Raw genomic sequence first — 15,688 nt, forward strand, 5'->3', positions numbered from 1 at the left:
CAAAATTTGGTGGAATGTAAGGTTAGGCAAGTTTGATTAACTTAGGTGAGTGTTTGCTTCAAGCCACACCTTAGGCAAGCCACACTGGCCCCACATGACATACACACAAAAAATGTGGCAAGATTCCCTTAGGCTTGCCAACTTGTGGCAAAATTTGGTGGAATGTAAGGTTAGGCAAGTTTGATTAACTTAGGTGAGTGTTTGGTTCAAGCCACACTGGCCCCACAAGACATACACATAAAAAATGTGGCAAGATTCCCTTAGGCTTGCCAACTTGTGGCTCTCATTTTGAAGAACTTATCAATAACTTTGCCTGAGCTTAGTTGTGGCAAAGTTAGTCATGAATTAAGTTCAACCATGGAGTCTTCTAGATTATACATGTGGCAGAATCTGGTGGATGATATCCAATGGCCAGTAGTGCTCGGATTTGCCATCTTTGTACCGTCGGATTGCCTTCATCCAACGACCAACTTTCAAAGTTTTTCACACACTATATAGGGGGTATAGATACAGATGTGTCGGTCCGTTGCAATGGATCCAAAGTATATCTATTTAGTGGAGTGCACTCTAAACACATTATCTATTTATTTTTCTCTAACCTTCCGTAGACATGCAACCAAGCCACATAAGCTTCATGGGTGCCCCCCACATCATATTATTCATACTACGTTGATTGAAAAAAAGATAAATCACCCAAAACAAGATCTTCCCGTTTTTTGTTCCTACGATGTTGTGCCTTGCACGTATCTACTAGTTGTATAGTTGTAGTACTAGTAATATATTAGCATTAGGAGTACAAACTTGGTAGGAGTGGTACTAATATGGAATGCTCCTACTCTATCAACGAGCCCCGTCTGACACAAAATTTCTTGGCTTCCGTGCTACAGATAGAACTTCCCCTTGTTTCTGTTTTCCAACCCGGCGGCGGGCGGGGTGTCGGTTTGCTCAACGAGCGGTCCCACATGAAAGTGAAAATGCTAGGCACTCAACACGCCATCCCTAAGCTATGTGTCGTGCTTGACGGGCCGTGTTGTACTCCCGATTACCGGGAGTGTGGGGGTGCGACGTGAACGTGGCAGGCCTTTTCCTTTTACTAGCAATGTGCCCGTGCGTTGCAACGGATCCAAAGTAGTAGAATAGTAGTATTTGTTCACAAACTTGAAAGAAATCACTATTGTTTTGATATAATCCTAATATATTACTCCCTCCGTACCTAAATATTTATCTTTTTTGAGATTTCAAATGGACTATCACATACGGATTATATAGACATATTCTAATGTTTCTAGCAAGATGCCCGCGCGTTGCACGAAGTTGATGGAAAAGGTAAGCACAACTTACAAATTCACGGATGGTGTACTAGTTACAGTGATGCATATAATTAAGCAAAGGGATCACACATGTCGGTATTGACTGGAATGAGAATGCAACAGCACAATAAGAATTAAGGCCATGATGATGCGATCGCAGTGGTGGTTACAGAAGGCAAGAATAAAGATGGATCCACGAACGTACGACCTCCTCCTCCTCAACTTAGTGCATCGGGCCACCGTCCGGCGGCTAAGGAGCGGCGGCTTTTGTGGCGAGGTCGAGGTGCCTCTCAACAAAGGCATCCAAGGCTTCCAGCCGGTTGAGGAAGGCCAACGTCGTAGCGTTCTCACTGGCCTTGTAGATACATATGTACATGATTTGCTCGTACATGTGGATGTGTAGGTCGACGAATTCTTGCAAGGCGAGGCGCTTCACGGCGAGCGTGACCTCCAGGTGGACATTCTTCGTGGCGTCGGCGGGCAGTCGCAGGATCACCAGTGCTTGAAAGAGGTTCCGGCCATGGAGGCCTATTAGGGTGGCAGGCAATGAGGAGCCCGGGCGTGTGGGCTGGAGGAGTGCGGCGATGTCGTCCGCGAGCTTCTTGAGGACGGTGAACTTGTTGCTGGTGGCCACGATCATCTGGTTCAACTGAGATTCGTAGTTAGCGTCAACGGCGGCCATCCACCAGCCCGCCTCCAACACCGTCTGGAGATGATCCTCGGTGCCATGCCGCAGGCCGGCGTCGTGGACCATCTAGCGCAGCCGCTGGCCGCTCACGCGCATCGCCGCCATGGGTCTGGAGCGAGCTCTTTTGCGCTTAGTGTAGGTGCTTGGGCAAGTGCTTAGGTGCGTACGATGTGGTAGATGCATTGGAATGGAGGAGGGGCGCCTTATGCATTGGCCGTTCAACATACCGTGAACCGCTACTCCCTCCCTCGTCTGCATTAAAGGCGCATCGGGAACTACGCCGCCCGCTGTCAAATCGAATACTCCCTCCGTCTAGGTGAGTATTATAAGTCATCTTACAAAAACGAAATACTAGTAAGACTAGCCACCGTGGGAGTAACTTCAGCAGTAACATCGAGTCCAACTCAGCAAATTTGCTTATGTGGCAGTGAGTTAATGAGGAGAGAGGTAGTTATAAGGCTGGTCGTAATAGTAGTATCATAGGTAGTACTCCCTCTTTTCTGGTTTATAAGGCTCAAATCTAAAATCTCGTCAACCAAGGCACTTGTTGAATGGAGGAATGTATCTCGTACTCTACAAAACTACCCAAATTAAAATGATGCATTAATTTGGATTAATTGCAGTGCATGCAGGCTTGACCACTAGATGAGTAGGAAAGTTACATGCATTGGGGAGTTTCTTTTTAATTACTACATGCAAAGATTTAATGCACCTTGGAATCTCAATAGGAGATGGAGATGAGCCCTTTAAATTGGAAAAACAAAAAAATTGAGATGAGCCCTGTAAACCGGAAAGGAGGGAGTACCATGCATGCCAACTAGGCAAATTTGATGAGGTGGCATAGAATTGAATGAAGAAGAGAGAGTTGAATATCATATCATGATACCGTTTTATATTAAATGGTGTGCTACTATGTGTCATGCATGGCAATAAATGAAGTTAGCTATGATACTAACTTATGATACCATGCACTACGGATGTAGTATCATACACTAGTATCATATGCATGATACTAGCATATGATACTCGCCATTACGACTAGCCTAATAACTTAGCTAGTTACTGTAACATCACATGTCCCAATGCAATATGAGTCTATAACCTAATAAATGAAGCTTTGCATGTTACCACACTTATGTTACTACTATGAAGGTAGTAACATAGCCTAGGAATATGTGCTAGTGTATGTTACTCACCATTGTGGCTAGTCTAACACATAGGCGTGGTGCATTAACTCTCACGTTGTTTCTTATATTTTGACATAAATAGAGGAATCAACCAAGAAGAGATGTGGGGCTTGTATGCTTTTAATGACTTGAGACTATCAAACATGACATGCAGTGGTCAGTTCGTTGCACAAGAACAAATATAACCCACATCAGCACACACGCATCTTATAGCATCACATCCAATGGCTATAAAAGATGAATGAGACCAAATTATATCTCATCTAGATGAGTTCTAGCAAAACTGTATTAATAATACTTAGTACTCCTGCGCCATCTATCATATAAGTATCATGTAGTACTTTATTTATTGCCATGTATGACACATAGTTCACGAGCGCTCTCTATATGTACCACCTTTTTTTTTAATTTCAATTTTTGCTCCATGGCGCAATCCATCGATACTACTACTGTACAAAAGTGGAGTATATACATTTTTTAAAAGGCTAGAGGGCGGGGCAGTTTAGCTCGGTCGGTTTCACGAGAGGTGAGGGCCTTTGTGATTTGACGGCTCATTAATGCTGTAAAATCGAATAGTACTGCGCCGCATGCTGCATGCCCGGTGCCTCCATTAAACCCCTCCGTTAAACCCGCATGCAAACCGAGAATCCTACTTCGGCCACACGTCTATTCATGAGCGGGCCGGAATTAAACGTAACACTGGCCGAGCTCCTCCCGTCCGCCCTCAGTTTAAACGAGGCCAAACGCCGGCCAAGCTCCTACCGTCCGCCTTCTATTTACACGACGCCAGACAGACAGCAGGCAAGAATCGCACCCCTCCGCCGCTCACCCATCTCCTCCTTCACCATTTTCTCCACCCTTCCGATGGCTTCCGATGAGCCGTTCTCCGGCAAATTACCCGGCTGGGTGGCCCGCCGAGCCCTCCGGATACGGGCGAGGCCGCTCGGTGCTTCACCAACCTCGCTTGGCCCGACGGAGCGAGTTGTCGCCCCAAGCAGGCGTGTGGTTCAGCAACTCGCCGCTCCAGTTTAGCTCGATGAGGAGTAGCGAGTTGCTCCACGCCGGCACGGCGGCGAGCACGCCGGTACGGGCGCCGTCGCTCCCGCGTCATACCGCGCCACCAGTGTCTGCGGTGGCCGCGCCTCCCGTGTCTATGGGCGCGCCTCCCGTGCCTGCGGCAGTGCCATGCAGGCAGAGACAGAAGCCGGGTGCGTGGAGAGCGACCAGTCGGTGGCCAACTTCTCCCTGTCCTCCGCCATCATCGAGGAGAAGTAGAACACGGGAGGCCGCCGCCACTTGGGACCCATGAAGGCCACCGCCGAGGCGACGACCGCGGATTCAGGTGGTTTCTTTGTTGCTTCGTCTCTTCCGAGGACCTTCGTCGACCCCGCAAGTGTCTGACGGACATGAGGAAGACAAAGGGATCCACGGGTGGCCATTTAGAACTAAAATAAGTCTAGATATATCCATTTCTAGGACAAGTATTTCCGGACGGAGGGAGTATTAATTATACAAGAGAGCCGGATTGGCACCTCTTAGTTCATGTAAATGTAATGAAATCCATCATGTTTATATGAAGATCCGGCTTTTTTATACGAAATCCTTCATGCTTATATGAAATCAGTCCGTGTTTGCACGAATTTCATCTGGTTGGTTAGAGCTGTAAAAATGTATGCCGCTGGCGTTTGATGTCGTCCTCCGCGGGAGGAAGGGGGAGGAAATTTGCCAGCTGCCGTTGGAGATGCTCTTTATGCTGGAAATAATAGAGTGACATCCAATCCATTTGAGTTAATTGCATGTATGATTGTCCCTTTATAAAAAGTTAATTTCATGTATAGTGTACACGTGACTTGTAGGGTGGCTACAGCTTCGTACAGAAAGTTAAAAAGAAACAAGTCCATCCTTAATATTCTAAGTACTCTGTGGGTTTCACTGTCAGTACAGTAGCGAAAGAAGTATATATTACTCCCTCCGTTCCTAAATATTTGTCTTTTTAGAGATTTCAAATGGACTACTACATACAGATGTATATAGACATATTTTAGAGTGTAGATTCACTCATTTTGTTTCGTATGTAGTCACTTGTTGAAATTTTTAGAAATACAAATATTTAGGAACGGAGGGAGTAAATAAGTAGAGTAATATGTAATATACAAATCTAAAGTTAAAAGACAGAATTCGAACTCATGTCATCGCGTTGCGAGCATCTGCCGCTAACAAGCCCAGCACATTTTTGTTGTAGACCAAGCTGGAGATATATCTCCATGTCTACTCTTATATATACTCCATTCGTTCCTAAATATTTGTCTTTTTCAGATTTCAAATGGACAACCACGTACGGATGTGTATGTAGACATATTTTAGAGTGTAGATTCACTCATTTTGCTACTTATGTCTTTTCAGGAAGGGGTCAGATTTGTCCTTGATTTATTTATGAGGTATCCAGATGGCATTGCACCGCCAAGAAAAGAGGGTAACATCAAAATTATGGACTACTTTTTTGAGTATGTTGGTAAGGTTCGGTCATAGTCACTTGTTGATATCTCTAAAAAGACAAATACTCCCTCCGTCCGGAAATACTTGTCATCGAAATGGATAAAAGGAAATGTATCTAGGCGTATTTTAGTTTTAGATACATCTATTTTTATCCATTTTGATGACAAGTATTTTCGGACGGAGGGAGTAGAAAACAGAGTTGGTGATGATGGTGTGTATGCCATGCTGCAATATAGGCCGTCGGATTTATATCTAACGGATAGGAAAGAAACTATGGCAATTTTGCAAAAATATACCCACGCGTCTCTCCATGTTCGCAAATAAGGCCTTCCCTCGTTCAACCTTTTCTCTCACAAGATAAACTACTCATACAAATGCATCTTAATGTTCCGTGCAACGCACGGGCAGCTAGCTAATTTCTTTTAAAGTAGTTGCTGTGATAATTGGGTTGAAGTGATATGTTTTATGTCTGCCCCGAATGATTTCAGATTCAATAGTACTCCCTCCATTCCAAAATAGATGACCCAACTTTATACTAAAGTTAGTACAAAGTTGAGTCATCTATTTTGGAACGGAGGGAGTAGTAACAAAGAAAAGGTTGCCTTGTTAATTAACAAAAAACAGGGTGAAAGCTATCACATGAGGCCGGTAAAAACAAGGCACACTGGGTTCAGAGTCATCGTCACCGAGCGAGGCACGCGATAAGTCTACATATCGAGGGGGCTACCGACCGAGGCACCGAGACACAATGTTTGAGAGAGAAACCAATTGACAGATTATGATCAGATCGAGTTGTCACCCTTCTGCTGTCATTACTGGCGGGGGGGAGAGAAAGACGTATCGAGAGTGTGCGCAGTAGGCACAGAGGCACAACTAGCGTGTGTGTGTGTGTGTGTTTTAAAGAGGATTCGATAGATTATTATCAAGATCGATGTGCCACCCTACTCCTTCAATGTTGGGTAGTGTGTGTGTGTATGTTTGAGAGAGAATCCAGTCGATAGATCAGTATCAAGATCGAGCTTCACCCTACTCCTTCGGTGCCGGGTAGTGTGTGTGTGTATGTTTGAAAGAGAAGCCAGTCGATAGATTAGTATCAAGATCGGGGTGTCACCCTACTCCTTCGGTGTTGGGAAGTGTGTGTGTGTGGTGGGGGGGGGGCAGTGACACTCACATATCTCTATTCTTATAAAAAAAATAGAGTTGGTGATGATGGTGTTCCTGCCATCCTGCAATATAGGCCATCCGATTTATATCCGACGGACATGAAGGAAAATATGGCAATTTTGCAAAAATATACCCACACCCCTCTCCGCATTTGCAAATAAGGCATTCCCTCGTTCATCCTTTTCCCCCACAAGATAAACTTCTCATACAAATGCATCTTGATGTTCCGTGCAACTCACATGGGCATCTTGCTAGTAGGGAGAAGGAGTTTGTGTGACACATATCTAGCTATATTAAGGGATAGGTAGATAGCATATGTGTGAGAGACATTATTATACTTTGAGACATTAGTGGCTATGGGTGGGCGGAATTAAAGGGTTGGGCGTGTTAGACATAGAGAGCGTGTGTATTTCTGTGTGAGAGACTTGTAGGATGGGGTAGAAAGACGAATTTAACCCTGACGGAGGGAGAGAAATACATGAAGTGCGCGTGTGTGATTCCGATGCCCACAGGGAAATGAGATATGTATGCGTGTGAGAGAGATTGCACAATTCATTCACGTATCACTATCTAGCGACCGTGGACGTGCATCGCTTGAACATAAGTCAATATCTACTTCGTATCGTGGCCTAAGGTACAATATCGATTCAACGCTATAAAGATTGGACACTCACATATCACATTTTTTTATTTAAATAAACCTTTTTCAGTTGTGCATGCCAAAGTTACAGTGATGTTTCTTCAAACAACCAATGTAGCTATCATGCACATGCACCATTGTTGCTCTTGCATTCAAATTCATTAGTCTTGGATGATTTAAGTTTCTATTTTGAAGTAATATATATGTAATATTCGTATATGAATTCAACGGTTACGCAATTTATGAAATAGAGGCTATGTAATCATATGAGGTAACACTTTTAAGTAGCTAACTACAATATCCATTTCTTTTTGTGTGCCTCTACACTAACACGTCAATGCATTATGTTTAAAGTAAGTAACCAATGACACTAAATTATCTATTTACACGAGAAATACATAGGTTGAGCGTTTCATCCCCTTTTTTGTGAACGCGCCACTACACCCGTATGATTGGCCGCGCCCGTGTGAACGTCCAAGTTATCGGCGCATCATCCCGAGTAATTGTCGTTTTTTGGGGGTGGACTTCACACCAGTTATTAACTGCTGACGCATGCCCCGTGTGCACAGTCTAGCATGACCTTCCCGCTAGCACGGTCCAAAATTAGTTGAAACTGGATATGAACGATCCCGCGGGCGGCAAGATCTCCCGCCTCCTTCTAAAATTTCCGCCACCTTAGTCTTTAGCATGCGAAATCCCCCTTTTGTCCTTGGTGCACGGAGACCAACAGTTACAGCACCGCCATCATCTAGATGATAGGTCGGGGCTGCTTTTGTAACTTCCGGTTCCCCCCACTACACGCCACCCCCATTTCCTCTCCCCTCCTCCCACAAAAACGACTAACTCCACAGCACTAGAGCATCTTACATCACGCCATCCGTACTTCATCGCCTTTTCTCCCCTCCCGTCTCGAAACCCTAGACTGCTCATCCATATGCTTACCATAGCCCATTCACTGCCAGCGGCATCCACCTCGCCGGATCTGCTTCTGCTGCCGCATCTACCCCTCCCACCTCCCCTAGAAACAAGTAGACTGCTCATCCACCAATGTACCACAGCCTATTCAGTGCCGGCCTTGTCCATGGCGCCGGATCTGCTTCGCCGGTACTCTCATCAACCGTCGCGCATCTGCAGCGGCTCATTCGTACTCCCCACCGGAGATGCTTCGTCCACACCCCCCGGAGCCGCCCCACCAACGCCCCCGTCGACAGCCTCTGATCCTCTTCGCCGACACATTCCTCAACCCTACCGGAGGTGCTTCGCCGACACCTTCCTCAACCCTACCGGAGCCGCTTCACCGACACCAGCGTCAACCCTACCGGAGTAGCTTCACCTATACCATTCTCAACCCTACCGGCGCCGCTTTGCCAACTCACAAGTCCACGGCCTCAGATCCGCTTCCTCGCACCCTCATCCAACCTACCAGAGCAGCTTCTAACGCCCTGTCCACGGCCGCAGATCCGCATCGTCGACACCATCCTTAACCCAACCACCGGAGCAGCTTCTGACGCCCCGTCCACGGCCGCAGATCCGCGTCGTCGACACCATCCTTAACCCAACCACCGGAGCAGCTTTAGCTACGCCCTCGTCCATGGCCACAAATCTGCTTTGCCCACACCGTAGTCCACCCTACCGGAGTCACTCCACAAACACCCTACTCGATGGTTCTAGATCTCCTTACCAGACCCCGTCAGCCAGCGCAACGTCATCACCCTCGACGTTTCTAACCTGATTCCCACCGTCTAGAGAGATGCCAAGCACTCGCCATGGCCTAGGTACTTGTCACCTTTAAACCCGTCCAGCATCACCTGCCCGATGTCCTTCAAATATACTAACCGGTCGTTGTTACCTGTTATGCAGCTGGCAAAAACTACAAGGACGATGTTTCTTCTAGATCTAATAGCTTGGCCAACCAAGATCCTGGACTAAGGCATTGCTATGATCTTGTAAGCACGTCTCTCTCTCTTGTATTGTTCTGTGCCTGCCAGCGTTCTTTGCTAGGATTTTCGACCGGTAATCCCTTTGTGCAGACAATGATTTCTACTACTGGCTGCTAAATTAGATATGTAGATGTCATACATGATACTACCTCGTACCTCCGTTCCTAAATATACGTCTTTCTAGAGATTCCACTATAGGCTACATACGGAGCAAAATGAGTGAATTTACACTCGAAAATGCATCTATATACATCTGTATGTGGTCCATACTGGATATCTACAAAGACATATATTTAGGAACAGGGGCAGTACATTACACAAAATCATAGGTGGCGTGTAGGAATTCTAGTGCACTACATTAGGCTCCCTTAGAGTGCCTGCCAGTCCAGCATACAGAGTCATGGCTAGTTTATGGTATGCACACAACCGTTAATTGGTTGTTTAAATATGCGCAAGGTATATGCAATGTACTATCATGTAGAGATGTCTGAAATTAGCCGTGTGAACTTGCAGATAGGGTTACACAATGAAAAAGTACAAGATGTATGTGGCAATTTCATGGAACATCGCAAAAAAAAGGAGAGGAAGCGGTGAGCCTATACAGTGTGCTATGGTACATCACTCCTCCATTGCAATCATCGTGACATGTTATTTGTATGCCAGTTCTATTAGCCAAGTTTCTAAGGGACAGTTATTACGAGTTATCCTAAGAAAATAAGCACCTGTGAATATAAGCTCCATGTAATACGCCAACCAGTTCTTTTCATTGCATTTTCAGCTTATCTTTGGTATGATCAGTGGAAACTCTAGATTGCATTATATATATTTTTCATTTTGTTGCACATATGGAAATTAATTTGACTTGCAAACATCACAAATTGAACCCAATGAGTAATTAATATGATAGGAAAACAGACCATCACTATTTGCTCAAAATGCAAATACAAAGATACCATCTACTTGGCACAATCTACTTTGGTCAATGTTTTCCATAGAGATCTCATTGCCTAATTTAAACGAAGAACGCATGACCCACATTTAAATGAAGAACAATTAGTTGTTGAAATTCGATGGTCCAAGTGGCTGGTTATTATCATATAGCAGCACCACCTGAAAGCATCATATAGTAGCAGCAGCTCATAGCAACTCATCATACAGCAGCAACAGTCTGCAATTCATCATATACCAGCAGAAGCTCATAGCAATTCATCATATAGCAGCAGCAGGAGCAGCTCATAGCAATTCATCACATAGCAGCAACAGGAGCAGCTTGTAGCAACTCATCATATAGCAGCAGCAGCAGCTCATAGCAACTCATCATACAGCAGCAGCAGTCTGCAATTCATCATATACCAGCAGCAGCTCATAGCAATTCATCATATAGCAGCAGCAAGAGTAGCTCATAGCAATTCATCATATAGCAGCAGCAGGAGTAGCTTGCAGCAACTCATCATTCCCCTTCCCTTAAATTTTTAGTGAGGTTCTACCCGAAACACCCCCCTCCAAAGAGAAATTAGTTAAGCCCAATCCCATAACTCAAAAATGACTTCTTTACATCTTTTATGGCTTATTTTGACAATATACCCTGAAAAGGCATAATCAAACTGGCCCTTAACCTGCAATTCAATTGTGCGTGCAATGATGAATCACTCCTGCCTGTTATCTGTACATTTAGGCATCATCATACATGGCATAACCTAATACATGTGCATTCCATTGTAGAATTTCGAATATGCAATGTTTATGTTAGTACATACGTTACACATGATGTTTAAATGCCCCTTAAATCCGGTCAGTCAAGTGATGGTCTTTAAGCCTCCTTCTTTGCTTCTTTTCTTGATATGTAAGATTTGCTCACACATCTGTTCAATTCCGTGTTTGCATCATCCAGCCATACTAGGACTGTTTGCTTTGATTACTTGTTGTTCTTGACCTAACACTCTAACAGAGCTTGTCAACGATTTAAACACTAAGGGCTGTTGTAGTGGGGCCTTGTCTAACTCATAGGTGAATAAAGGTTTGGCTGTACACTACAGTAGGCTCTCCAAGAGTACCTGGAGATCCAGTTCGAAGGTATGCCTAGTTTTTACATAGTGCAGACATAGTAAATGCTCATTTCATTGTGTGCAAGTGCAAGAGATGCGGCATGTTTCATTATGTGGTGTTGTTTTGTTATAATCTCATCCTTTTGTGTTCACAGACTAGACATTATGCATATTTATCTTCCAAGGAGACGAGTAACTAGTTTGTGTCACCTTGTAGAGGGGGTGCAATGAAGATAAGATTGAGGATTTCCAAGTACAAGATGTTATGAAGGAGCCTTGCAAGAGAAGTAGGAGCTGCACTGAGCCTCTTCAACCTGCTAAGGTAAGTTAGAGTATGCAACTCAACAGTTCAATTCCTTGTTTGTTTCAGGCATAGTTAATTTTCTCTTTTCAATTGCTTTATTTGTCCTCACTTAATGAGATGCCCAAATAATTATGCCTGATGTTCGGTACTTGTATCACTATTAGTTGACATAATTAAAGGCCTTACCATTTAATTACTCTATCAAAGTGTTCCTGAAGCTTTGAAGTCTATTAACCTACTATTATTGCATGAGGCTCACAATCTAGTTTATACTATGCTAATGATTGCATAGTTTTGCCTATTGTAATATGTTTGTATGAAACCCTCTGCTGTTCATTATGCTCCCTAAGACTTTAATTGAGGTACACAATGGCCAACTGCTTGCTTACTTATACGCAAGGTGCTGTCTAAATTTGTAACTTGTCTGTGTTTTCGATTGGGCCCCAACATCATGCTCCTCTGGTGAGCTAAGAGGGATTTCAGTATGCAGGCTGCACAGACTATCTTTTTTATAATTTTTAAAATATCGCCTGCTTATGCTTCATGACGTGTAACATTTTTTGTGTGAAAGTGACGTGTAACATTATTGTTAGTCATGTTTTGCCATGTAGTACAAAATAGTGTCTTGTTCGCTTCACTGTTGTAACCATATTTTTGCCCTAGTCATGTGTATTTACAGAAACATTTCAGGATGAAGTGACATCAACACAAAAATCTGCGAGCAGTGCGGCATGGCTGTTACCGAATGATTATGGATTGGAATTGGAATGTGCTGATGTTATCGAGCATCAACTAGAGGTGGCAAGACAACGTGTACATGATTGTCAACATATAATCAACAAGTTGAGACTGGACATGCAGGTATTAGATGCAGGAGTCAAAAAAATGAAACAAGACACCGAGGTGACAATGAAGGAATTGGAGATTTTGCAGACTGAAATTTGTGCTATCTGAATCCGGCCAATCCTATTTCCTAAAGAGATTATAGTTCAAATGGAGTTAAGTTGCTGCGCGTCCATGATGTATGAGCCGTATTTGCCAAGTGTATGTAATTTGCTGTTTGTGTATGCTTTATTATCACCTGTGCCATACCACAATGCCCACTGGGTATAAGCGGCTGTAATTTCTTTATTGTATAGTGTAGGATTATTCTACCTTTCTATGCCTTGATCTCTTTGTTATATAGTGTATGCTTTTTAGAGGTGATAGTATTGAGTAGGATAATTCTTTGAATATGATATATCGTTCAAACGGGGGCCAACTTGCCTGACCATGGGCCTTCTATGTCTCGTAGGATCCGTGGGTCTTCTACGTCTTGTAGGATCCATGGGCCTTCTACGTCTCGCAGGATCCATGGGCCTTCTACGTCTCGCAGGATCCATCGGCCTTCTACGTCTCGCAGGATCCATCGGCCTTCTACGTCACGTAGGATCCATGGGCCGCCGACTCATTTATGGGTCTTGTACTGGCCTTTAATGGGCCGTAGATGAGACTATAATGGAAATCGTACGTTTTATTGGCTGACCATAATGGGTCGTTAATAGGCCGTATTTGGTGATGCTATGAAAATGGCCCAACAGACTAACGGACCACAAACGGGCCGACTGTAACGACGGGCTGAATTTGGCCCACAAGCATAAAATGACAGTAACGGGCCGTAAGTAACCGAATACTGCAAAGAAGCCCAAGAATAAATGGGCTCTGAGAAGGCCGAAAGATAACATGGGTTGTAAACGGCCCAACTGAATAACGGGCCCTTAATGGGTATAAAGTGATACACTGTTCATTATTGGCTAGTTTCACCACGAGCCGTTAATGGGTCTAAAGTAATACACTGTTCATTGTGGGCCAGTTTCACCACGGGCTGGTAATAGGCCAAGAGTTACATAGGGCCTCATATGGGCCGAAAGACGTCATGGGCCATACATGGGCCAGAAGTGAAAACGGGCTGGAATCATATTGGATGTCCCAGATAACGCTACTGGGCCTAATTCGGATAGGGCGTAACGGGCTTTGGGTTAGCGGGATGTAAATGGGCTATATGCGAACAGGCCGTTAACAGGCTTTCCATGGGCCGACCTGTCACCTTTTGACCAAGTCAAACGGGACGGCCTTTTCATAGGAATGGGCCTCTGTTGGGCCGTGCCACGTGTCGACGTATCATAGGCGCCTTCTGTCCAATGAGTGGATGACATCTGTCCCAACAGTGAGCCGACACGTGTTTCCTCTAGCCAATGATGACTTTACACGGGGAAAATCCCCATTGGTCGGGGCTGTTAACGGGTTATCGGATCCAAAACCTGACCCGATAGCTTAACGGCATTCCGTTACGGTGGATGCCACGTGTCGGTCACCCTTGACGAAAGCACTTCTGTGACGCGTGATTTATTGTCATGGAAGTGGACACTTCTGTGATGATAATTTGGTAATGTCATCGAACACTTCTACGACAACACAGGTATGACTATCTCGATTCTGTCATAAATTTGTCATGGATGTACATGCATGACAAAAAACGCGACCTACTGTGACAAACACGTATCATCACGGAAGTTTATTTTTTTTGTAGTGTACCCTCGCAATTCCAGGAGCGGTTACACTTCTACTGCTTCTCAGGCTGTCCAGTTTGCTGCATTTGAGGTCCTCATCGAGCTACGCTATAATGAGGTCCGAATGCAGAACCACCCAGGTTTCTACTACTGTCCCTCCCTGCACGACAATGGTCGTGTCCGTTTTCCTACCATTGATCCGGAGTCCGATAGTACTGCTAGCCACCTTTCTCGATACATTACTGCTAGCTACCTGTTGATCCACGAGCTGGCTCGAGAGCTGACTCACGCCCGTGTTGCTATAGCCGCTACTAGAACTATCACTACTCCCTCATCTATGGGATTCACCCCTTATCTTCCATCTAGTTCTAGCTCACCAGTTTCATCAGTTGCTCCCCCGAGTAGCTCGGGCACCTCGACTGTGAACCCTCTTAGTGCTCCTGCTGAGTGGGTTTCCCTTCTTGCCACCCCTGTAGCCCTGATGCTTCAGCCTCATCCTGCACCTACTCCTGAGGGAGAGCCCTCGAGGCAGCATTGTCGTGTTACATTTAACCCGGAGGTCACGGTTAAGGCAGTCGGTTCAGGATCCGAGTCCTCTTTAGGAGAGGACACCATAGCACCAGTAGATCATTAGAGCGCTTGAGTATTTGTAGTTATCATGTTGATGTATGGATGTAGTCGTACGAGTCATCATGTTCCATTCGATGTATGAGAGTAGTTGAACTTGTTATGTCATTTATGTATGGGTCTATGTATAATTATGTTGGACTTTCTCTTATTCGATGTTATTTGATCCTCTGTTCGGCCTTTCTTTCCGACCACCAAACAAAGCATCAGGGGCTACTGTCTATGCTGTGATATTTCCTCATAATGTGATTACTTACCTCAAAGCCTGTTAGGAGGCTGGCGCATGCTTCGGTCAATCCGCTTTTGGCGGACCGAACCTTCTCAATCACCATACTCATAAGAGTACGGTGCTCTTCGTCAATGGAAGCGCCGCGAAGTGCTTCCAGCAAATTGTCTGATGCCTCTGGATGGACAGAGGTCATCGGGACAGGCGGCTCACCCTCCTTAGTGAGGGGTTGCCTACCTGAATCCGGAACCATTAGAGGTTCCGGCGTGGTATCCGGCTGGGGGCCAGACTTGCTGCGGCCCCCATCATGAGAATCCATGGGGGTCTTCGCCCCGTGTGCCCGGCTTCTGGGATTTCACCTTGGGGCATCTCCAGAACTGTCTTCCCCTGTTCCGGTATCCTCTGAGACAACACCTCGGTGTCGTCCGCGGGTCAGGGGGTGGTGGCCGTTGGGAGTGAATAGCTATTCATCTCCGACTGGCTCAGAGAACCATCCGAGGAGGATGCATCGA

The sequence above is a fragment of the Triticum aestivum genome, chromosome 5B (genome assembly GCF_018294505.1).
Source record: "Triticum aestivum cultivar Chinese Spring chromosome 5B, IWGSC CS RefSeq v2.1, whole genome shotgun sequence".
Classification (NCBI taxonomy): domain Eukaryota; kingdom Viridiplantae; phylum Streptophyta; class Magnoliopsida; order Poales; family Poaceae; genus Triticum; species Triticum aestivum.